The sequence below is a fragment of the Schistocerca cancellata genome, chromosome 12 (genome assembly GCF_023864275.1).
Source record: "Schistocerca cancellata isolate TAMUIC-IGC-003103 chromosome 12, iqSchCanc2.1, whole genome shotgun sequence".
Classification (NCBI taxonomy): domain Eukaryota; kingdom Metazoa; phylum Arthropoda; class Insecta; order Orthoptera; family Acrididae; genus Schistocerca; species Schistocerca cancellata.
The window spans coordinates 109,129,520-109,149,928 of NC_064637.1; the positions used below are offsets into that span (position 1 = coordinate 109,129,520).

At 44.1% G+C, this 20,409-nt stretch overlaps 1 protein-coding gene and 1 pseudogene across 2 annotated transcripts in view; both read left to right on the top strand.

Annotated features, from left to right (window-relative positions):
• The window catches only part of LOC126109384 (disintegrin and metalloproteinase domain-containing protein 10), a 512,346-nt gene that overhangs the window by 105,425 nt on the left and 386,512 nt on the right, over window positions 1-20,409 (top strand). The window lies entirely within an intron of this gene.
• On the top strand, window positions 13,127-13,244 carry LOC126110086 (5S ribosomal RNA; annotated as a pseudogene).

Genomic DNA, 20,409 nt, shown 5'->3' on the forward strand with positions numbered 1-20,409 from the left:
TGGCGTGAGGAGGGAAGAACTACACTGACGTGAGGTCTGGAACATGACAAGGAATTATAATTCAGAAAGCGGACGTACTTAGTTTGATACTTAACTTTAATCCATTAATGATGAACGTCGCTCTTGGCGGTACATGATTCACAATATTATCTGTTCAGAATACATTCTTGAAGATACTACTCACAGGAACTGAATATGGCGCCTTGCTAGGTCGTAGCAAATGACGTAGCTGAAGGCTATGCTTAACTGTCGTCTCTGCAAATGAGAGCGTATGTAGTCAGTGAACCATCGCTAGCAAAGTCGGCTGTCCAACTGGGGCGAATGCTAGGGAGTCTCTCTGGACTAGACCTGCCGTGTGGCGGTCCTCGGTCTGCAATCACTGATAGTGGCGACACGCGGGTCCGACGTATACTAACGGACCGCGGCCGATTTAAAAGCTACCACCTAGCAAGTGTGGTGTCTGGCGGTGACACCACATTTACCTCACTGGTGTCACCTTCTGTCAGTAATAAAATGTCATCGACGTACCGTTTGTAATAAATCGTTTTATCTTTCAGTTGTGGATCCTTGGCAAAAAAATTTAAAGCGCGCAAATGGAAACTTTGTTAGTACTACTTTTCATTATGCTCTATTTATTGTTCTTAAGCTGTATACAGTATACAGTTTGCGAATGTATTCATGTTCATCCCATTTTTGCTGCAGATCTGATGATGGTCATTAAAGACCGAGACCGGTAATCTGTTAACTAAAAGTTTGTGACCATAGACGTAAATTAAAGGAAACTTATTATGTATTTTGTGTCAATCTTTACTAAAGACATCGCTAGTACCGAGGTAAAAGTATAGGTATTTTTATATATCGATATTTTTCGCACATACCTACGCGAGAGAAGTCTCTCGCAGTGAGATACTTCTCATATGTGTTCTGTGCATGAAATATTGTACTTACCATAAACATTTCGGCCGTAAGAGTCCATTTTCCATTAAATAGCAGTGCAGTAATGTGTGTGACAGTTTTGCCTCAGTCTACGTCGCTTTTACAGTGCGTTTATATTTTTTTGGCCCGTGCACTCAAAGGGTAAGGAGAGCGCACATTCTGCCTCGTAGTTGGTAGCAGGGAGTGGTAATTTCCACCGTTCTAGTGACAGTGCCGTTACCAGACATATCCGTTTTGCGAGACACGGATGTAACAAGCTTTCATGAATATGCAGTATAGACACTATCATGTTCAAATATGATGCTGATTTGTAGTGTCGAATATGAAATTAAATTGAGGCCATTGTAAGACATTTACTGTTAGATTGCAAGGATTGATAGTTTCACCAGCTGCGACATAGTCGTGTATATGCACAGTGATCCAATACTGTCAAATGTTTGTTATTCCAGTCTTTGACCACAATATCAATTCTTTTGACGATCACCGGTTTCAGTCAGTAGTGGCCATCCTCAGATCTTTTCTACGCCATGTCCTAAAGTGACAAGGCCAGCTGCAAAAATGACTGTGCAGACGATATGGCCTGTTCTACACCATCTGAGGATATTCATTACCGGTCATCGTCAAAAGAACTGATATTGTGATCAAAGACTGGAATAAAAAACATTTGAGGATTGGTAGTTCCTGGAACGGGCAAAAAATCTGCCGTTCAGAAGTATAGTGCCTATGAGTCAAGAAAAGAGAATAAAAAATATAATACGTTCGTTTGCGTGGCCATCTTCCGCAGCAGCTGTTAACATCTGTTACTATAGGTTGTCTGACTTTAGCTGACTGCAGTCTAATTGTAAAGAATTACACCAGACGCGTTTCGCTTTTATTTACAAAGCATCTTGTGTGGTGTTGTTTCTTTACATAATCTGCTCCTTCCGTCCTTGCTAGCAGTGGTCTGTATCGACAGGCTTCATTTCACATCTGCACTTGGCAATTTTTGGCATGTTGCGTTATTTCCTGCGCTGCACTATTTAGAATTGACTTTGTTAACTGTTGTTCGTTCTGAGCTGCGACAGTGTTTATGACTATTCGTTTGTCTCCGTTCTTGTTGTGAGTGTTGCCAACGTACGAAACGATTTTGTGTGTGTGTGTGTGTGTGTGAGAGAGAGAGAGAGAGAGAGAGAGAGAGAGATAGATAGATAGAGACTCAGTGGAATTGTCTTGTATGTTGGCGGAGACGTGAGAGGAGTGTTTTTTTTTTTTTCAACTGGGGGGCAGGGGGAAGCAAAGACAGGACTGGGTCTGGACAGTGATTATCACTCACACACACACACACACACACACACACACAAAATAGTTTCATACATTGGCAACACTCACAACAAGGACGAAAACAAACGAATGGTCATAAACACTGTGGCAGCGCAGAACGAATAACGGTTAACAAAGTCAATTCTAAATAGTGCAGCGCAGGAAATAACGCAACATGCCAAACACTGCAGATGTGAAATGAAGCCTGTCGATACCAACCACTGCTAGCAAGAACGGAAGGAGCAGAATATGTAAAGAAACAGCAACACCACGAAAGATGCTATGTAAATAAAAGCGAAACGAGTCTGGTGTAATTCTTTTAAATTAGACTGCAGTCAGCTTAAGACGGATAACCTATAAAAACAGCAATAAAAAATATCAGTTTCTATATTCAAAATTAAATATCGATTAGCCTATATATCAATAATATAGACATAGGCCTACGGGATATATATCGACATTCCAATTTAAAAAAATTCGCTGTTTTCATACATCGATATTTTTTTGCAAATCCTGACTCTCGTCGTCGTCGCCGTCGTCACCCCACGTTTACGGGACACAATCGAGAGGTCAATTCGTCAACATAATCCTGCTCTGGCAGCACTTCCGCAGTTCTGTACGGCTTTAGAGACAGCATGGCTCAATATGTCTGCAGGGTACATCCAACCACTTGTTGGTTCCATGCCACGTCGAATTGCTGCACCACGTTGAGCAAAAGGATCTCCGACATGATACTAGGAGGTATCCGATGATTTCTCTCACCTCAGTGTACACTGCCGGTAGGAAGGTAATTCGTACAAGTATTCGCCAGTGCTGTCCCACATGGACGAGAAGGAATAACTACTGTACGTGACTTGCATACTCCCCATAATCCCTCGTACTTTGTTGTCCTCATCACAGTATGAGATATAGGGCGGTGGTGAGAGCGGAATGGGTTCACTGACTTCCTCGTTAATCGATTCTCTAAATTTGAGCATCAGGGCTTTGCGACGTCGTATCTTGTCCAAAGAGCCTGTTTAAACTCCCTGAACATCTCTGGGAACACACGATTTATGATGTTCGAGAGGAGGGTATAAAATGACTTTTATCTTAATAATATGAATATTTATACATGTGTTTGAAGAGAGAGAGAGAGAGAGAGAGAGATTGATTTTTGATTGAGATTTTTACTTTAAGTCATTACTGGTACCTGAATTTTGGTTGCTGCCTCCTTGAATGATCAGCTTCTGCACCAATTGGTGATACATTATAATTTTGTGGAAGTTTTTGTTCTTTAAGGTTTAAAATACGACTCTGTTAGTTACCTGGCCGTATTGCGGATAGCTTCGAGCCCACGTTTTTGTACCTTTTCATACCTAAGGGACCACTGTCGTAAGTAAATAAGATCAAACAGCAATTTGCTTTTTGTGAGAAAAGGAGATTGCTTGGCACACAAACTTCCTTCAAACTTCACGTCCTGCTACATCAAAATTGGTCAGTGGAGTTCTGCACCATACTATTGTACAAGAACATAATCCAACTACTGTAATTAAGAAATTATGAGAGGTTGTTACTTATTGAGTTAAACTACAGAGAATGCATTTCTTTTCCTGTATTTTTGTGAACTTTGTACACTCACAGTTATGTCGATTGATAGACGGGGACGACAATGAAGTTCATCTCCTTTTCCAAAAACAAGATATTTCTATTCTTCACTTCCACAAAATTTGTATACATAAATGTTTGGCAACTCTTACACATACTTTACTCGGTTTTACCACTAAAATATCTATTTTCTTTAAATGTAAAAATACGTTCTGAGCGACGGCCTAGCAACACGACCTATTTCCACCAGATACAGATTAAAAGTCCTTTTCTTTTAATAAATCAATTGCCTTTTTTTAAGATTCCATACTTAAAGTTTCACAACTACTATCGTTTCGGGGATTGCGCTAGAGAGTTTCTTGCTGTCCAGCTGCGCTTCACTTCACTTCAAGTACTTTTTGTATCAAATTTACATTTACGGTATTTACATACATTACTGAGCTTCTCAGAATAAAATAAGACACAAAGTAATTAAAAAAAGCAGTGAGGCACACATAACATTAGAAGGGCTATGAGTAAACAAATCTCTTCAATAGTTTCACCGGCGTCGTTTTTACGCGGATAACAAGTCTCTGAACTCATTTAGTCGAAAATGCAGTATTTTGTGGTGTACATCTCAGTGCGACCATTGTAAGGGAGGGTGTGGGTGGGCAGTCTGCTGAGCCGTAAGTGCTCGTAGCTACATTCTCGACCACCTCCGGCCAGTCGCTGGCGGTGTTAAATTCCTCCTAGATCAGGATTCGAACCGGATCTTTCCGGATCGGCCGCTGCCGCTTGCCAATCGCGCAGCCGAGTCACAGTCGAGCAGTGCTACTGCGGTACAGACGTAGATGCTGTTCTATCGCACGATTCGAGAAGCTGCTCCAACAGTAGCTGACGATTACACTGGAGACCACTGGAACACGCCAAGGGTTCTACGAGGGCTCCTTTTATAAACGACCATAAGATAGCGCTTTTGCCATATGACATTACTATGAAGAGGGTGTTTCGCAATTCATGTTGCACACTTGTATAGGTTGTAGAAGGGACTTACTGGATTAAGATTTACATGGGATCTCATGTTCGGAAACGTCATACAACGACGCTACACAACGTCAAAGTTCCAGGTGCCGGTGCCTGTAAATAGATGTATACAGGGTGAAAAGTATTTAACAACTCTTGGAGGTTGTAGTGGACATCAAAACAAATATTTTTCCCTAATGTCATTTTTTCCTATGAGTAGTATTTAAACCAGTAGAGGAAGATTTCTCTGGCGGCAAATCAGTTAAACCAACCAACACTTTTCCTTTTTTTTTTCCCAGAGACAACAGATTAACGCAATCCCGTTTCAATCACAGTAGATTTTCAAAAATGCCTCCATTGACACGTAAACAAAGGTTACACCGTCGGATCATGTTCTGTCTGACACGGGCAAAAACCCCAGGAGTATCCTGAATTGTTCTTGCTGCTGCTACTATCCGGGCAACCAGATCCTCTTCTGATGCAACAGGAGTTGCAGAAACAAGGTTGCGCATCTCTCCCCACACAAAAAAGTCCAGAGGGGACATATCTGAAGATCGAGGAGGTCAAAGTACAGGACCACCTCTGCCAATCCACGTTTCTGGGAACCGTCGGTCCAGGAATCGACACACACGACGACTGAAATGTGCTGGCGCCCCGTCATGTTGGAACCACATGCGTTGTCTTGTAGGGAGCGGGAAGTCTTCCAGCAATTCTGGCAATACCCTGGAGAGAAAACTGTAATAGTGCCTGCCATTTAATGGCCTAGGCAGCAGATACGCCCCAATTAAACAGTCCCCGACAACACCGACCCGCAGATTAACGAAGAAACGCACTTGATGAGCGCTAGTTACTGTGGCATGTGGGTTATCCTCACTCCAAACATGTGAATTGTGCATGTTGAACACTTCATCACGCCCGAACATTGATTCATCGGTAAACAACACAGAGGATGTAAATGTAGGATGCATTTCACACTGTTCCAGGTACCACTGCTAAAACTGTGCTCTGGGTGGATAATCAACTGGTTCCAGGTTGTGGACACGCTGTAAATGAAATGGACGTAACAAATGCTCTCTAAGGACTGTTCTTACATTCGTCTGATTCGTCCCCATGTTACTTGCAATTGCACGAGTGCTGATTGAAGGATCGCGTTCCAAATGCTGCAAGACGGCTTCCCCAAATTGCAGCGTTCTTAATGTGCGACGGCGTCCCTGTCCAGGTAATCTGCTAAATGACCCGGTCTCACGCAGACGTTGGTACACAGCAGCAAAGGTCGTATGATGCGGGATACTTCGTCCGCTGTGGTGCGCTACGTAGTGTAGTCACTCCAGGTGTATACAAGTTGATTCCGTGATAATGTTACAGACTTTAATGGATTATGGAGAATGATAAATGTATAAATTTGAGATACGGGTCCCTGTACCGCAAACGAATGTGTCGGAAGTCGCAAGCGAAAACCGTTGTGATGCCTCTGGCAGTGGATTACATGAATTGGTAGTGTTGTTGCTACGCTACTACGTAGGCGACTTTCCGAGGTGGCAGTATGGACCGAAACAAGGAATAATGTCTAGTAAACGTGAGCTTTAAAACGCACACCGTTAGATGTATGACCACTTGTTCAGTGGAGGAGATGTGTCTCACACTAGCTAAGATGAACGCGTACTCATAGCTCCTCGGATATGCAGTTTACAGCCGTGCATTTTTTTTCTTGTCGTGGTCCATTCTACCACCTCTGAAAGTTGCATGCCTTATATTCTCAGCAACAACAGTACTCGTACATGTATTCCACTGCCCGAAGTATCAGAAAGATTTTCGATTATAACTTTCGACTAGTTAGTGTACGAACAAGCGACCTTTACCTCAAATTGATACATTTATCCTCCTCTGTCACCCTAGAAAGTTTGTAACATCATCACGGAATCGCCGTGTATATTCATTCGCTATGTGATCAAAAGTATCCGGACACCACCAAAAACCAAACTTTTTTCGTATTAGGTACATCGAGCTGCCACCTACTGCCAGGTACTCCACATCAGCGACCTCAGTATTCATTAGACATCGCGAGAGAGCGCTCCGCGGAACTCGCGGGCTTCGAACTTGGTCAGATGATTGGGTGTCATTTGTGTCATACGTCTGCACGCGAGATTTCCACACTCCTCAGCATCCCTAGGTCCACTGTTTCCAATGTGATAGTGAGGCGGAAACGTGAAGTGACAAGTGCAGCACAAAAGCGAACTGGCCGAAGTCGTCTGTTGACTGAGAAAGACCGCCCACAGTTGAAGAGGGTCATAATGTATAATAGGCAGACATCTATCCAGACCATCACACAGGAATTCCAAACTGCGTCAGTATCCACTGCAAGTACTATGACAGTTAGGCAGGAGGTGAGAAAACTTGGATTTCATAGTCGAGTGGCTGCTCACAAGCGACACATCACGCCGGTAAATGCCAAACGACGCCTCGCTTGGTGTAAGGAGCGTAAACATTGGACGATTGAACAGTCGAAAAACGTTGTGTGTAGTGACGAATCACGGTACACAATGTGGCGATCCGGTGGAAGAGTGTGGGTATGGCGAATGCTCGGCGAACGACGTCTGCCAGCGTGTGTAGAGCCAACAGTAAAATTCGGTGGCGGTGGTGTTATGGTGTGGTCGTGCTTTTCATGGAGGGGTTTGCACCCCTTGTTGTTTTGCGTGCCACTATCACAACACAGGGCTACATTGATGTTTTATGCACCTTCGTGCTTCCCACTGTTGAATAGCAATTCGGGGATGGCAATTGCATCTCTCAACGTGATCGAGCAGCTGTTCATAATGCAAGGCCTGTGGCGGAGTAGTTACACCTCATAACATTCTTGTAATGGACTGGCCTGCACAGAGTCCTGACCTGAATTGTATAGAACACCTTTGGGATGTTTTGGAAAGCCGACTTCGTGCCAGGCCTCACCGACCAGACATCGATACCTCTCCTCAGTCCAGCACTCCGTGAAGAATGGGTACCCTTCCCCAAGAAACCTTCCAAAACCTGCCTACGAGAGTGGAAGCTGTCATCAAGGCTAAGGGTGGTCCACCACCATATTGAATTCCAGCATTACCGACGGAGGGCGCCACGAAGTTCGAAGTCATTTTCAGCCAGGTGTCCGGATACTTGTGATCACATAGTGTACATTTAGAGGCACCGGCGCCTAAGATTTTGGGTGGCGTCGTTGGATGACGTTTCCGAACGTGGATTCCTCTGTACAACGTGATCCTCCTAGAACCTCCGTACGTGTGTAACATGAATTATGAAACACCCTGTATGTTACTAATCGGCTAAAACTGACTGAAGTCCCAGTAGCAGGGTGCCTACCTAACGGCTTGCGGGGGCAACAGAAATTAGATTCTCTGTACTTCAAATAATTATTGGCCGAACGTAGAAATTTAGAACAGTTTCTTGATTTATTCATTAACAGGTGAAATATTACATTAAAAGTTTAACAAAATATGTCTAATATTAAAGTTGGAAGTGTATATATGTCTTCAGACTTCGTAACTCACGCCGCGTGAACTACACAGACCATATCCATCCCGTCGTTGAGAATGAAAGCACTTACCACTTCCAGCAAACTTAATACATTATCTCAAACATTTTCGAAACTTTTCTCGCTGACACCTCGCACGAAATAATGGAAGGAAAAAAGTGTATCGCTTATGGGTTTTCGTTGTTGATGGAGCATCACTTCACCGTTAGATGTGACTTTTGATTTGTTACTTCTTCTCTAAGTAAATCTATTCGAGACACAGTATGCAGATAGTATCCACATATACCATTAAATTTACGTGCAGGATTAGAGTATATCAGTGTACGAAACAAAGTTCAGGAGATATGACGTGATGAACATTGAGACGCGTGAAAATCCTGCTTCTGCTTAAAATGGAGCGGAAGTGACCTACCCTACGTTCATCCAGTGTTTCTTAACGAGAGCACTAGCGACTTCCAGCGGAACTTGAATCATAATTTCAAACTTGCTTTAAATTTTTTCTCCCTTGCATACTTAACGTCAAGTATTTAACGAGGCCTACGAGAAAGACAGGCCGCGGCGCGTTCGTGACGTAGGTAGTCCTCCGTTCTCTCGCTCAAATCAGCAGACAAACTACGTTTCTACACCTGTTACCTTTAACTAAGCGTGTCCGTACAAACGAAAACTGAATCTTCTGCTGGAATCCGCTGTTGTGGAATCTTACTGTTATTAGTCCTCTTAATGATGAGAAGTCCATGGGCCTACTTACAATTTGTTACGGCTGAACTGGCGTACAATAAAATAAAATCACACTAAAATGATTATCAGTTGCATAAGGCACCACTTCCAGCATGTAATGAGTGCTGTTAAGCAGAAGAGACCAAATGCTATAAACAAGCCGTTATACCATTTATATGGAGTATTGATCTTAAATTAAATTTTGCTGTAAAACTGTTAATCAGTAGGACTTCATAATAGCAGATTCCAGTGGAAGATGCAATTCTCGTTAGCACTTACACGCCCAGCTGCGAGTTAATAGGTGTAGAAACGGATTTTGTCTGCTGAGCTGAGCGAGCGAGCGAGCGAGCGAGTTCAGGACTGCCTTCGTGACGTACGCGCCGCGGCGTGTCTTTCTCGTGGGCCTCGAAATTTAACATATTATCTCGTTCGTAAAGTGATCAGCCTCTTGAAATTGTTTTATACGTGCGAGTTATGTTGTTTAAAGAATTGAGGGTTTGCTGGTTCTCCGTATTTGTCTCTGATCGACTTATCCCTCTTCGGAAATGTACAAAAATTTCTCGGTGAGAAGAAATTCACACCCAATAACCACATCATGGCAGAAACAGCGTTAGATACCTTGAAAATGGTATTCTTTGGAAGGATTAATGAAATTGGAGAAACACTGGAGAAGGTGTATTTAGTTGAAAAGGAACTATGTCGAGAAGTTGACTGTTTGTCGTGGAAAATAATGCCACTTTCTTTAAAAACTCACGGACTTACCAATCCGGCCTCTCACGAAACCAAGTGGCCAGTGGAACGGTCGCTTGGAAATAATAGGAAGGAGGTGCAAAGGCGATTACACTGCAGTGCTGCACAGCCGCGCGAAGTTACCTGCTCAGCGATGCAGACAGCTTCGACAGGGGAAAAGACGATACCATATTAGCGGAGCACCTCCCCTCATGCAAAAAGATCATATCTCAGTTCACTGAGAAATGGCGCCGTTAAACCTAAAAGAAAGGGGCCGGGCGCGAGTAAAGCTTGAACGCCAGGCATTAAATTTTAATTTATTATTTCTTTACTACTGGTTCTATTCGCAACGTAGATTCCAGACAGTATCTACACGTATTACTGAACATACCTGTAAAATATCATTATACGACGCACTGTTCGGGAGATACGGCGTAATAAACGTGCAGTAGCGTGAAGAGCTAGCGTTTCGTAAAACAGAGAGCAAACAATGCAGGGAACAATCAAGTGCTAGATAATGTAAGCACTTAGCAACTTCTGAAGAACTTAATTTGAAATCTTTCTGAACTTAATTTTCGCTTACACGCTGAACATCGAATATTTAACACATTAACTGATTTTTAAAGTAATCAGAAGTTTGAAGCTGTTCTATACAGTACAGCGGCTAGGGAGTTACTGCTTCGTTTATAAGTTGACGTCTGCTGTTCTTAAAGCAATGGCGGTTTAGAAATTGGTCGCGTAGTATGTTCACAGTGAGCGTTTAAAGAGACAGTGTTCTGAAGAAAAAATGGATATTTGACGTGAAGATTTTCTTTGGATGAATTTTTTAACGATTTTTGTTAAGGCCAAAGTCAACAACAACAACGCCTCCGCCTCGAATAGCTTCGTTCAACTCCTTTTAATCAGCCACCTTCAGGAAAGAGTTTTTACTTTTGGTTTGCAGCATTTGGTCGTGGTCGTAGTTTCTTCAGTGATGAATTTCCTCAGGGTCGGCCAAAATCTGTTCAAAAAAATAAAAAATTAAAAAACTTAAAAAAAACGTCAGTGCTGTTTGCAGCGTTATTGAAGAACATCGGAATGTGGCTTACCGTAGATAATCGAAGGCTGCATTGCATCCATTTTTCCTTGAACATGTAGCTGTGAAATAAAAAAAACTGATCCCGATTGATTCCGCACAATTTGGTCATAGCCCAAAAATATGCTTGTGTCAGATCGTGTAAAGAGACGTTCAAAAATAAGACAGAGGCATTCCAGATGCAGTATGAAATGTCGTAACAGAAGACGAAACGTGGATATATTTGTACGAGCGCCGGCCGGAGTGGCCGAACGGTTGTAGGCGCTACAGTCTGGAACCGCGCTACCGCTACGGTCGCGGGTTCGAATCCTGCCTCGGGCATGGATGTGTGTGATTTCCTTAGGTTACTTAGGTTTAAGTAGTTCTAAATTCTGGGGGACTGATGACCTCAGATGTTAAGTCCCATAGTGCTCAGAGCCGTTTTTGTACGAGCCTCCAAATAGCAGCAATCAACTGTTTTGAGTCTTCGTAGAATAGCCGAGACCAAGTAAAGTAATTCGTTAGCAAGCCCTTAGAAGAAGAAGAAGAAGAAGAAGAAGAAGAAGAAGGAAACGACTTCCTATATTCTTTGGTTAACTTGACATACCACGACCATTGCTTTAGGGATGAAATTACAATGAAATCCAGACCATTACGTGTGTGGTGTCACCGCCAGACACCACACTTGCTAGGTGGTAGCATTTAAATCGGCCGCGGTCCGTTAGTATACGTCGGACCCGCGTGTCGCCACTGTCAGTGATTGCAGACCGAGCGCCGCCACTCGGCAGGTCTAGAGAGACTTCCTAGCACTCGCCCCAGTTGTACAGCAGACTTTGCCAGAGATGGATCACTGACAATTACGCTCTAATTTGCCGAGACGATTGTTAGCATAGCCTTCAGCTACGTCATTTGCTACGACCTAGCAAGACGCCATTACCAGTTTATATTGAGATTGTAATTATGTATCATCAAGAGCGATGTTCTCCAATTATGGATTAAAGTTAAGTATTCCAGAAGCTATGTACTATTTTTGGCTACTATAATTCCTTGTCATTTTCCAGACCTCACGCCAGCCTGCGTGAGCTTAAACGCGTGCCTTTCGGCTTCCTCCAAACTCTGTGAATTGGCTCCTGCCAATTCACAACAACGTGCATACAGGTGTTGATAATTATCAACGGGGACCGTTGAAAATGTGTGCCTCGACCGTGACTCGAACCCGGGATCTCCTGCTTACATCGGAGACAACCTATCCGTCTGAACCAGCGAGGACGCAGAGCACAGTGCGACTGCAGGGACTTATCTCTGGCACGCTCCCCGTGAGACCCACACTTCCAACTTTCTGCCCACACACTACATTCGTAGTGCCCCTGCCCACTATACTCATTACTCGCGGCAGTCAATCTACCGATTCCCGTAAGAGTTCAGGCAATGTGAGCGCATCCGCACTGAAGAAGATCATTGGTCGGTAAGCCTTATCTATATGAAGATGGTATGTTCTTTCGGACATGTCCGAAAGAACAGTTACAATCTTCATATTGCTTTAGGGTGTCGAAGGAGGTTTGATAATTAATCGGATACAGTAACTGAAAATGTTGTGTCATTCTTCATGTGTGCCAGTGCTATTGGACACACACTACGCTGAACAGAGGATTATTTGCCAGAGAAAGCGTTTAACGTCTCACACCCAGTATTCAGCTGATTCATCACCTGACGGCTTTCTTCTATCCCCTTATACCAAACAAGGTATGCGTGGATATCGATGTCCGCCACCTCAGTGAACTGTCGACTCCTTCCAAAACCTTGTTGTTGAGGTTTCAACATGAGACTGGAAAAATGTTTCGAGGCATAGTTCGAAAGAATGAAGTAGTACATAAATTGTAAAACTGAATATTTCAGAAACCGTAAACTGTTTGTACTAAAAAGAAGATTTATGTTTCTACAGAGAACAATTAATCAAAAACGCGGTCCACGGTCGTGGAGCATTCGTCTAAGCACAGCAGAGCTTTACTTACCTTGGTAAGAGCGTACTACAAATAGCAGGCTGCCTTTATCCCTCGACTTTAAAACTGGCTGGCCTAACCACTTTCAGAGGAACCTAGCTCAGCTCCACTACAATTTCCAGCTTCTTTGACTCCCTCTGTTACCGTGGAAGTCGTACCATCATGTCTTAGACATGTCCCGTCTCTTTTTCCCGTCACTGCTTTCCACATATTCTTTCCGATTCTCCGGAGAACGTCCTCACCTCTTACCAGTGAATTTAATATTCAGCATCCTTCTGCAGTACAGGCAACGGCCTTGCCGCAGTGGATACACCGGTTCCCGTCAGATCACCGAAGTTAAGCGCCGTCGGGCGTGGCCGGCACTTGGATGGGTGACCATCCGGGCCGCCATGTGCTGTTGCCATTTTTCGGGGTGCACTCAGCCTCTTGATGGCAACTGAGGAGCTGCTCGAGCGAATAGTAGCGGCTCCGGTCAAAGACAACCATCATAACGGCTGGGAGAGTGGTGTGCTGGCCACACGCCCCTCCTATCCGCATCCTCGCCTGAGGATGACACGGCGGTCGGATGGTCCCGATGGGCCACTTTTGCGTTTGCTTTTTCTGCAGTACAACTTCTGCGTCTTGATCTGTATGACTACTCTGCAATTGACAGCCAAGTGCCTGGCAGAGGGTTCATCGAACCACCTTGAAGCTACTTCTCTACCGTTTCCAAGCTCGAACAGCGTGCGGGAAAAATGAACTCATAAATCTTTTCGTGCGAGCTTTGATTTCTCTTATTTTATGGCGATGATCATTTCTTCCCATGCCAGTTGGCGTCAGTAAAATATTTTCTTATTCGGAGGAGGAAGGTGGCGATTGAAATTTCGTGGAAAAGCCCTGTAGCAACGGAAAACGCGTATCATACGTTGCACTGTCTCCACTATTTCGCGATAATACCAAACGAGCTGATCTTCTTTGAATATTTTCTACGTCCTCCGTCAGTCTTATCTGATGAGGATCGCACACCGTGCAGCAATACTCTAGTAGAGGAAGGACAAGCGTTGTGTAAACAGTCTCTTTGAGGGGGGAAACTACTTTAGGAAGATATGTGACACTGATTTTTTGGGATTGTTTTGGGTGGGAATAATTAATTAGAATTTATTCGATTTTTGACATAATTTCATACATATTCCGAACAGTTTTTGTGAACTTTTTTGAATAATTTCAACCAAAATTAACAAAGTTATGCTGTGGTGTCTGCTGCGTGATGTGTTGTGGGTATAGTTCTCCAGTTGCGTGCAGTGTAGCCATTCAGATTTTCATCTGAAATCAAAAAGGTTTTGATATTACATTAATAACTTATTTTCTAAGGAATGAACCTCAGTGCAGGTCAAAATAATGAAAATTAAAAATTTTGCAGGTGTTCGAACAATTTACGTATATTTTCACAATTTTGTTCTATAATTACGCAAAGAAAAATACCCTTAAAACCATGATATCATCTCACATCATATAATTCGTAATTTTATAAAGAATCATACTTTCAATTGTCATAATGATCGGTTCTATTCTTTTTGAGTTAGACTTCACGCAAATGTGGAAAAAGTCATTTCGAGATAAACGCGTTTGAAAAATAAATTCTCGGAACTAGAAATTCAAGAAAGTTAACAATAATGTAAAATTCTCACCGATTCCAGCACCTTACAGTAATCGTTCTTCTTCCTCATAGGCTTCGTTTTGCGCTTGCAGCAGTGCTTTCCGAGCTTCCCAACCTTCCTTCGATTCCAATGAACCACGTAGTTTCTGCCGGCTCACGCGCTGGTTATCTATTTGATCGGCATAATTGAAGCATTCCGTGCCTACTACAATTCCTGCCTCGCTCATGACCATCAGAAGGCATGAATTTCCTTCAGTGAAATGCCCTCTGCTAAATACGATACCAATTGCACGAGTTTTAGTCCGGTGTGTGTTTAGGAGCCTATCGCCAAATAGTGGAATTAAAACTTTCATTCACATTTTGTGTGTGGCCGCCTAAACATCTCTCCAGTAATTCATACCTTGATAAATCTTCATATATTGGAAGAATGTGAGGTCGCTTCTATGCTCATGAAATCTAAAAGATTCCGGATTTCGGTTTGAAATTTTGACCGCATGTTTTTGGATAGTTAAGCTAACGATTTATGCAATTAAAAAAACGGATTTTCTGAACCTCCTAATGTGTTTTACCCCCATAATAGACCTTCTGCAACTTCTAAGTGTTCTGCCAATAAATCGCTGCCTTCGGTTAGCTTTTCCACAACATTATGTATGTGATCGTTCGAATTTAAGTTATTCGTAACTGTTATTCCTAAGTACTTACTTGAATTCGCAACCTTCAGATTTGCGTCACTTATCGTGTAACCGAAATTTAGCGGATTCCTTTTAGCGTTCCTGCGGATGACTTTACACTTTTCATTATTTAGAATCAATTGCCACTTTTCGCCCCCTACAGATATCTTGTCTAAATCGATTTCCTGTTGGTTTTGACCATCTGATGACTTTATGAGACAGTAAATGACTGCATCATTTGCAGACAATCTAAGAGGGCTGCCCAGATGGTCTCCCAAATGGTTTATACAGATTACCGCTTCTCAGTTCTTTTTCATTTTCCCCATACAGTGCTGTGCTTCAGGCGAAATACCTTCCACAAATTAAGGCTTTCGTTCGTTACTAGTGTAAACGTCTTCTGGCCAGGAATGCCCTTTTCGCCTGAGCTAACCTGCTTCTTGTGCACTCTTTCCACCGCCCACCGTGCTTTATTTTGTTTCAAGGTAACTGGATTCCTTCGTTTCTTCTGCCACCTGTCCCAGTCATCGTAAGTTTTGGTTACGACAATACGGGAGAATAAAAGTCGAAGGAACCCCCACATTTGAGTACCCAACAAAACTATTTCTGTTCTAATACCAGCCCAGAGTTTTACGTAGTTCCATCCTCCCGGTGGCAGTCGTTAAAGCGGCGAACTTTACGAGCACCTGTTGCCTCGAGACTGCGAATTATCTGCAAGGCTAAGCTGAAGCACAGCATTTCTCCTCGCACCGGGAATAAATGCAGTCTCGTTGGCATTAAATAACCATTATTAGGCACCTCTGGTTTGTACCGAAATATGACTGTCCCAGTACTGCGGTCGCGAAGCTTGTGCGAGAGAGGTTGCAAAAAGTCTCCAGTAGAGATACGGTCTTGGTAACGTCACCGGTGATCTACAATATGTATACACGTGATATGTTTCCACGTCTCTGGTGTTCCAATGATCATTTTCATACACTATTGTGCTCCAGTCTTACTGAATTCGGTGTAGGATACGAGGGAGAGTCAAATGAAAACCTCAAATATCTTTTTAAATATTATTTATTGCGCAGAAGTGGTACAAAGCTGTATCACCTTTCCACATAATCTCGCCCACGCTCAATGCAAGTCCTCCAGCGCTTACAAAGTGCATAAATTCCTTTAGAAAAAAAAATTCTTTTGGTAGTCCGCGCAACCACTCATGCACCGCGTGGTGTACATCTTCACCAGAACGGAACTTCTTTCCTCCCATTGCATCTTTGAGTGGTCCAAACATGTGGAAATCACTTGGGGCATGGTCTGGTGAGTATGGTGGATGAGGAAGACACTCTGTGGTTGTTGCAACTGTTGTACGGGCAGTGTGGGGCCTTGCATTGTCATGTTGCAAAGGGACACCTGCTGACAGCAGTCCACGTAGCTTTGATTTGATTGCAAGCCGCAGATGATTTTTTAGATCTGTGTGTGATGCAATGGTGACAGTGCATGTAACGCTCCAAAATGACGCCTTTTTCCTCCCGAAAGAGAGTCAGCATAACCTTCCCTGCTGATGGTTCTGTTCGAAACTTGTTTGGTTTTGGTGATGAGGAATGGCGGCGTTCCTTGCTCGCTCTCTTCGTTTCCGGTTGGTGGAAGTGAACCCAGGTTTCGTCCCAATAGCGATTCTTGCTAGGAAGCCATCGCTTTCTCGTTCAAAGCGCCGAAGAAATTCTTCACAAGCATCAACACGTCCTTCTCTCATTTCAGGAGTCAGCTGCCGTGGCACCCATCTGACAGACACATTGTGAAACTGGAGCACATCATGCACAATGCGGCGTGCTGACCCACGACTAATCTGTAAACATGCTACAATGTCATTCAGTGTCACTCGGCGGTTTTCTTCACTATGGCTTCAACTGCTGCAATATTCTGTGGAGTCACAACTCGTTGTGGCTGATCTGGACGATGAGCATGTTGCACTGACGTCACACCATTTGCGAACTTCCTACTCCATTTGTAGACCTGCTGCTGTGACAAACATGCATCACCATACTGAACCTTCATTCGTCGATGAATTTCAATAGGTTTCACACCTTCACTCGCAAAAACCGAATAATAGAACGCTGTTCTTCCTTGGTGCACGTCGCAAGTGGGGCGGCCATCTTTATACTGATATTGCGACGGTATGTGTGCATCTGCACTATGCTGCCACCTACGGGCCATTCTGCACGCTGTTTGTAGCACGCTTACCAACTTACAGGATAACGGCGCGAAATTTCGATTTCTTATTACAAATTTAAGTTTTTAATTGACTCACCCTCGTGTTTCAGTCCAGTCCTTTCAGTGCTGACAACTGCCTTCGCTTGCGGCTCCCTACTGTTGGTGAACCTCTCTCCTTCAGCTGTCTAATGTTCTTGTGATGGCAGAAAATAATCAAATAACAACCAAATTTCGTCGATGATTGCGTAAAAACGGAAAACTACTGTAACAAATCAACAACGGAGGATATAAATACAGTATCTTACCACATAGGATTTTTTAAAATAATACTAATGAAATTTTTCTGAGCCTTAGAGGTTGCTTTATACAGGGTGGATCAAATAAAAGTAGCCCGGAGAACAGAATTCCAGGGTACAAAGAAACGCAGCAGAGGAAAGGAAATAGAGTACTGACTATAGCGGATGTTGAAAGTGACCGCTATTCATCTCTTTGCACTTTTGGGCCTGGACAGCAAGTTGCTCAAGGCGGATCGAAGCTGGACTGCTGGAATTGCTGCAGTCCCATCGGAAATGTTGTGCCGCAATTCTTTAAGACTATGGGCGTTGTTGCGATACACGTTACAGTTGTGGGCTGCCCACACAAAGTAACCGCACACTGACAGATCAGGTGACCTGGTTGGCCAGCTAAGGCCGCGACCTGACTGACCTCTGCTAACAACTCTCAGGCGTGAAGATTGTGTAAATGAGCTCCAATGTATGGCCGGCCGTATGGGCAGTAGCTCCATCCTGTTGGAAGTAGCTATTGGTCTTTTCCTCTTCCTTTAATGCCGGAAAAAATGGTTTCAAAATACTATCAGTGTTGTTTTTGTTGTTCTGGTCTTCAGTCCTGTGGCTGGTTTGATGCAGCTCTCCATGCTACTCTTCTCCTGTGCAAGCTTCTTCATCTCCCGGTACCTACTGTAGCCTACATCCTTCTGAATCTGCTTAGTGTACTCATCTCTTGGTCTCCCTCTACGATTTTTACCCTCCACGCTGCCCTCCAGTACTAAATTGGTGATCCCTTGATGGCTCAGAACATGTCCTACTAACCGATCCCTTCTTCTAGTCAAGTTGTGCCACAAACTCCTCTTCTCTCCAATTCTATTCAATACCTCCTCATTAGTTATGTAATCTACCCATCTAATCTTCAGCATCCTTCTGTAGCACCACATTTCGAAAGCTCCTATTCTCTTCTTGTCTAAACTATTTATCTTCCACGCTTCACTTCCATACATGGCTACACTCCATACAAATATACTATCAGTGTAACGCTCAGTAATCAGCGTCTGCTGAAGCAAGATGGGACCAATAACGCGGCGTGTAGACACTGCGCACCAAACTCCAACCTTCTGCCCACGTAATGGTGTTTCGTGGAAGGTGTGCGCATTCTCCGCTGCCCGAAAGCTGTGATTGTGTGAGTGGACACAAACACTCAGGTGAAACCAGGCTACGACAGACCTAAATAAATATGTAAAAGTTTTTTTTAAAAATACCGCTACCAATGACAGACTTTGTTGACTATTGTATTACTTATTTAGTTAGCGACATGTTTCGAGGGAATCCCTCATCTTCAGGATAAATGGCGTTACAAAAACAATTTTACAATAAGATCGTACTGATGTTACATAGTATTTTCGTAAATGCTGTGGTTATCCTGTGGAAGAAGAGAAAACGTAGTAAGAGGCGATGTCGCTTTGGAAGCGGCGACGACGACGACGACGACGACCACCACCACTACTATCATCATTCTGCGTGCAGGTCTTGCCTGCGCACATGAATTTCTCCACCCCTCTTCCCAGCCCTCTCGGTGTTTCCGGACCCTGGTATCTGCGACGCCACTGTGGTATGGCCAGTGGGCTAGGTAGTGGCCAGCCGCGCTGTGCCTGCGATTAGCGCCGCCCTAATGAGCGGATCCCTGCTCTCCTCTCCCCTCCTCTCCTCTCCCCTCCCCTCCTCTCCTCTCCTCTCCTCTCCCCTCCCCTCCTCTCCTCTCATTAGCAGAGCGGCGGCTCCTCCTGGCCCTGTGGCCCTCGGCCGCTTTTTCCCGATATTTCATTTGGCGCTCAGTTCCTCTTTTATTGCGGCTCGCCGGTTCGATCGGAGTCTGTTGCTGAGAGGTGAGGTCGCGTCCGACAGGTCCCCTCGTTAGCGGGTCAGGGCTTTTATGCACTGCTGGCCATTAAAATTGCTACACCAAGAAGAAATGCACGTGATAAACGGGTATACATTGCAAAAATATATTATACTAGAACTGACATGTGATTACATTTTCAAGCAATTTGGGTGCATGGATCCTGAGAAAGCAGTACCCAGAACAACCAACTCTGGCCGTAATAACGGCCTTGATACGCCTGGGCATTGAGTCAGACAGAGCTTGGATGGCGTGTGCAGGTACAGCTGCCGAAGCAGCTTCAACACGATACCACAGTTCATCAAGAGTAGTGACTGGCGTATTGTGACGAGCCAGTTGCTCGGCCACTATTGACCAGACGTTTTCAATTGGTGAGAGATCTGGAGAATGTGCTGGTCAGGCAGCAGTCGAACACTTTCTGTATCCAGAAAGGCCCGTACAGGACCTGCAACATGCGGTCGTGCATTATCCTGCTGAAATGTAGGGTCTCGCAGGGATCGAATGAAGGGTAGAGCCACGGGTCGTAACACATGTGAAATGTAACTTCCACTGTTCAAAGTGCCGTCGTGTAACCAATGGTACCCCATATCATCACGCCGGATGATACGCCAGTATGGCGATGACGAATACATGCTTCCAATGTGTGTTCACCGCGATATCGTTAGTTCGCTTAGCGGAGACAGGTAGTCGGCCCGACTATATCCGATCCGCCGGCAACCCAACCAAGAGACTGTCGACGGACCCATCGACCAGTGCACAAGGAACTCCACAGCCAAAACGTAAAAGGCGTAGCCGCCGTCAACCAAGTAAGTATAAGCTCCACAGCGACAACTCGGCGGGGAAAGGACACTGCCTGAATTTTACGTCAGCGGCCAGGGCAGGTAACCGGAACGCTAACGGCC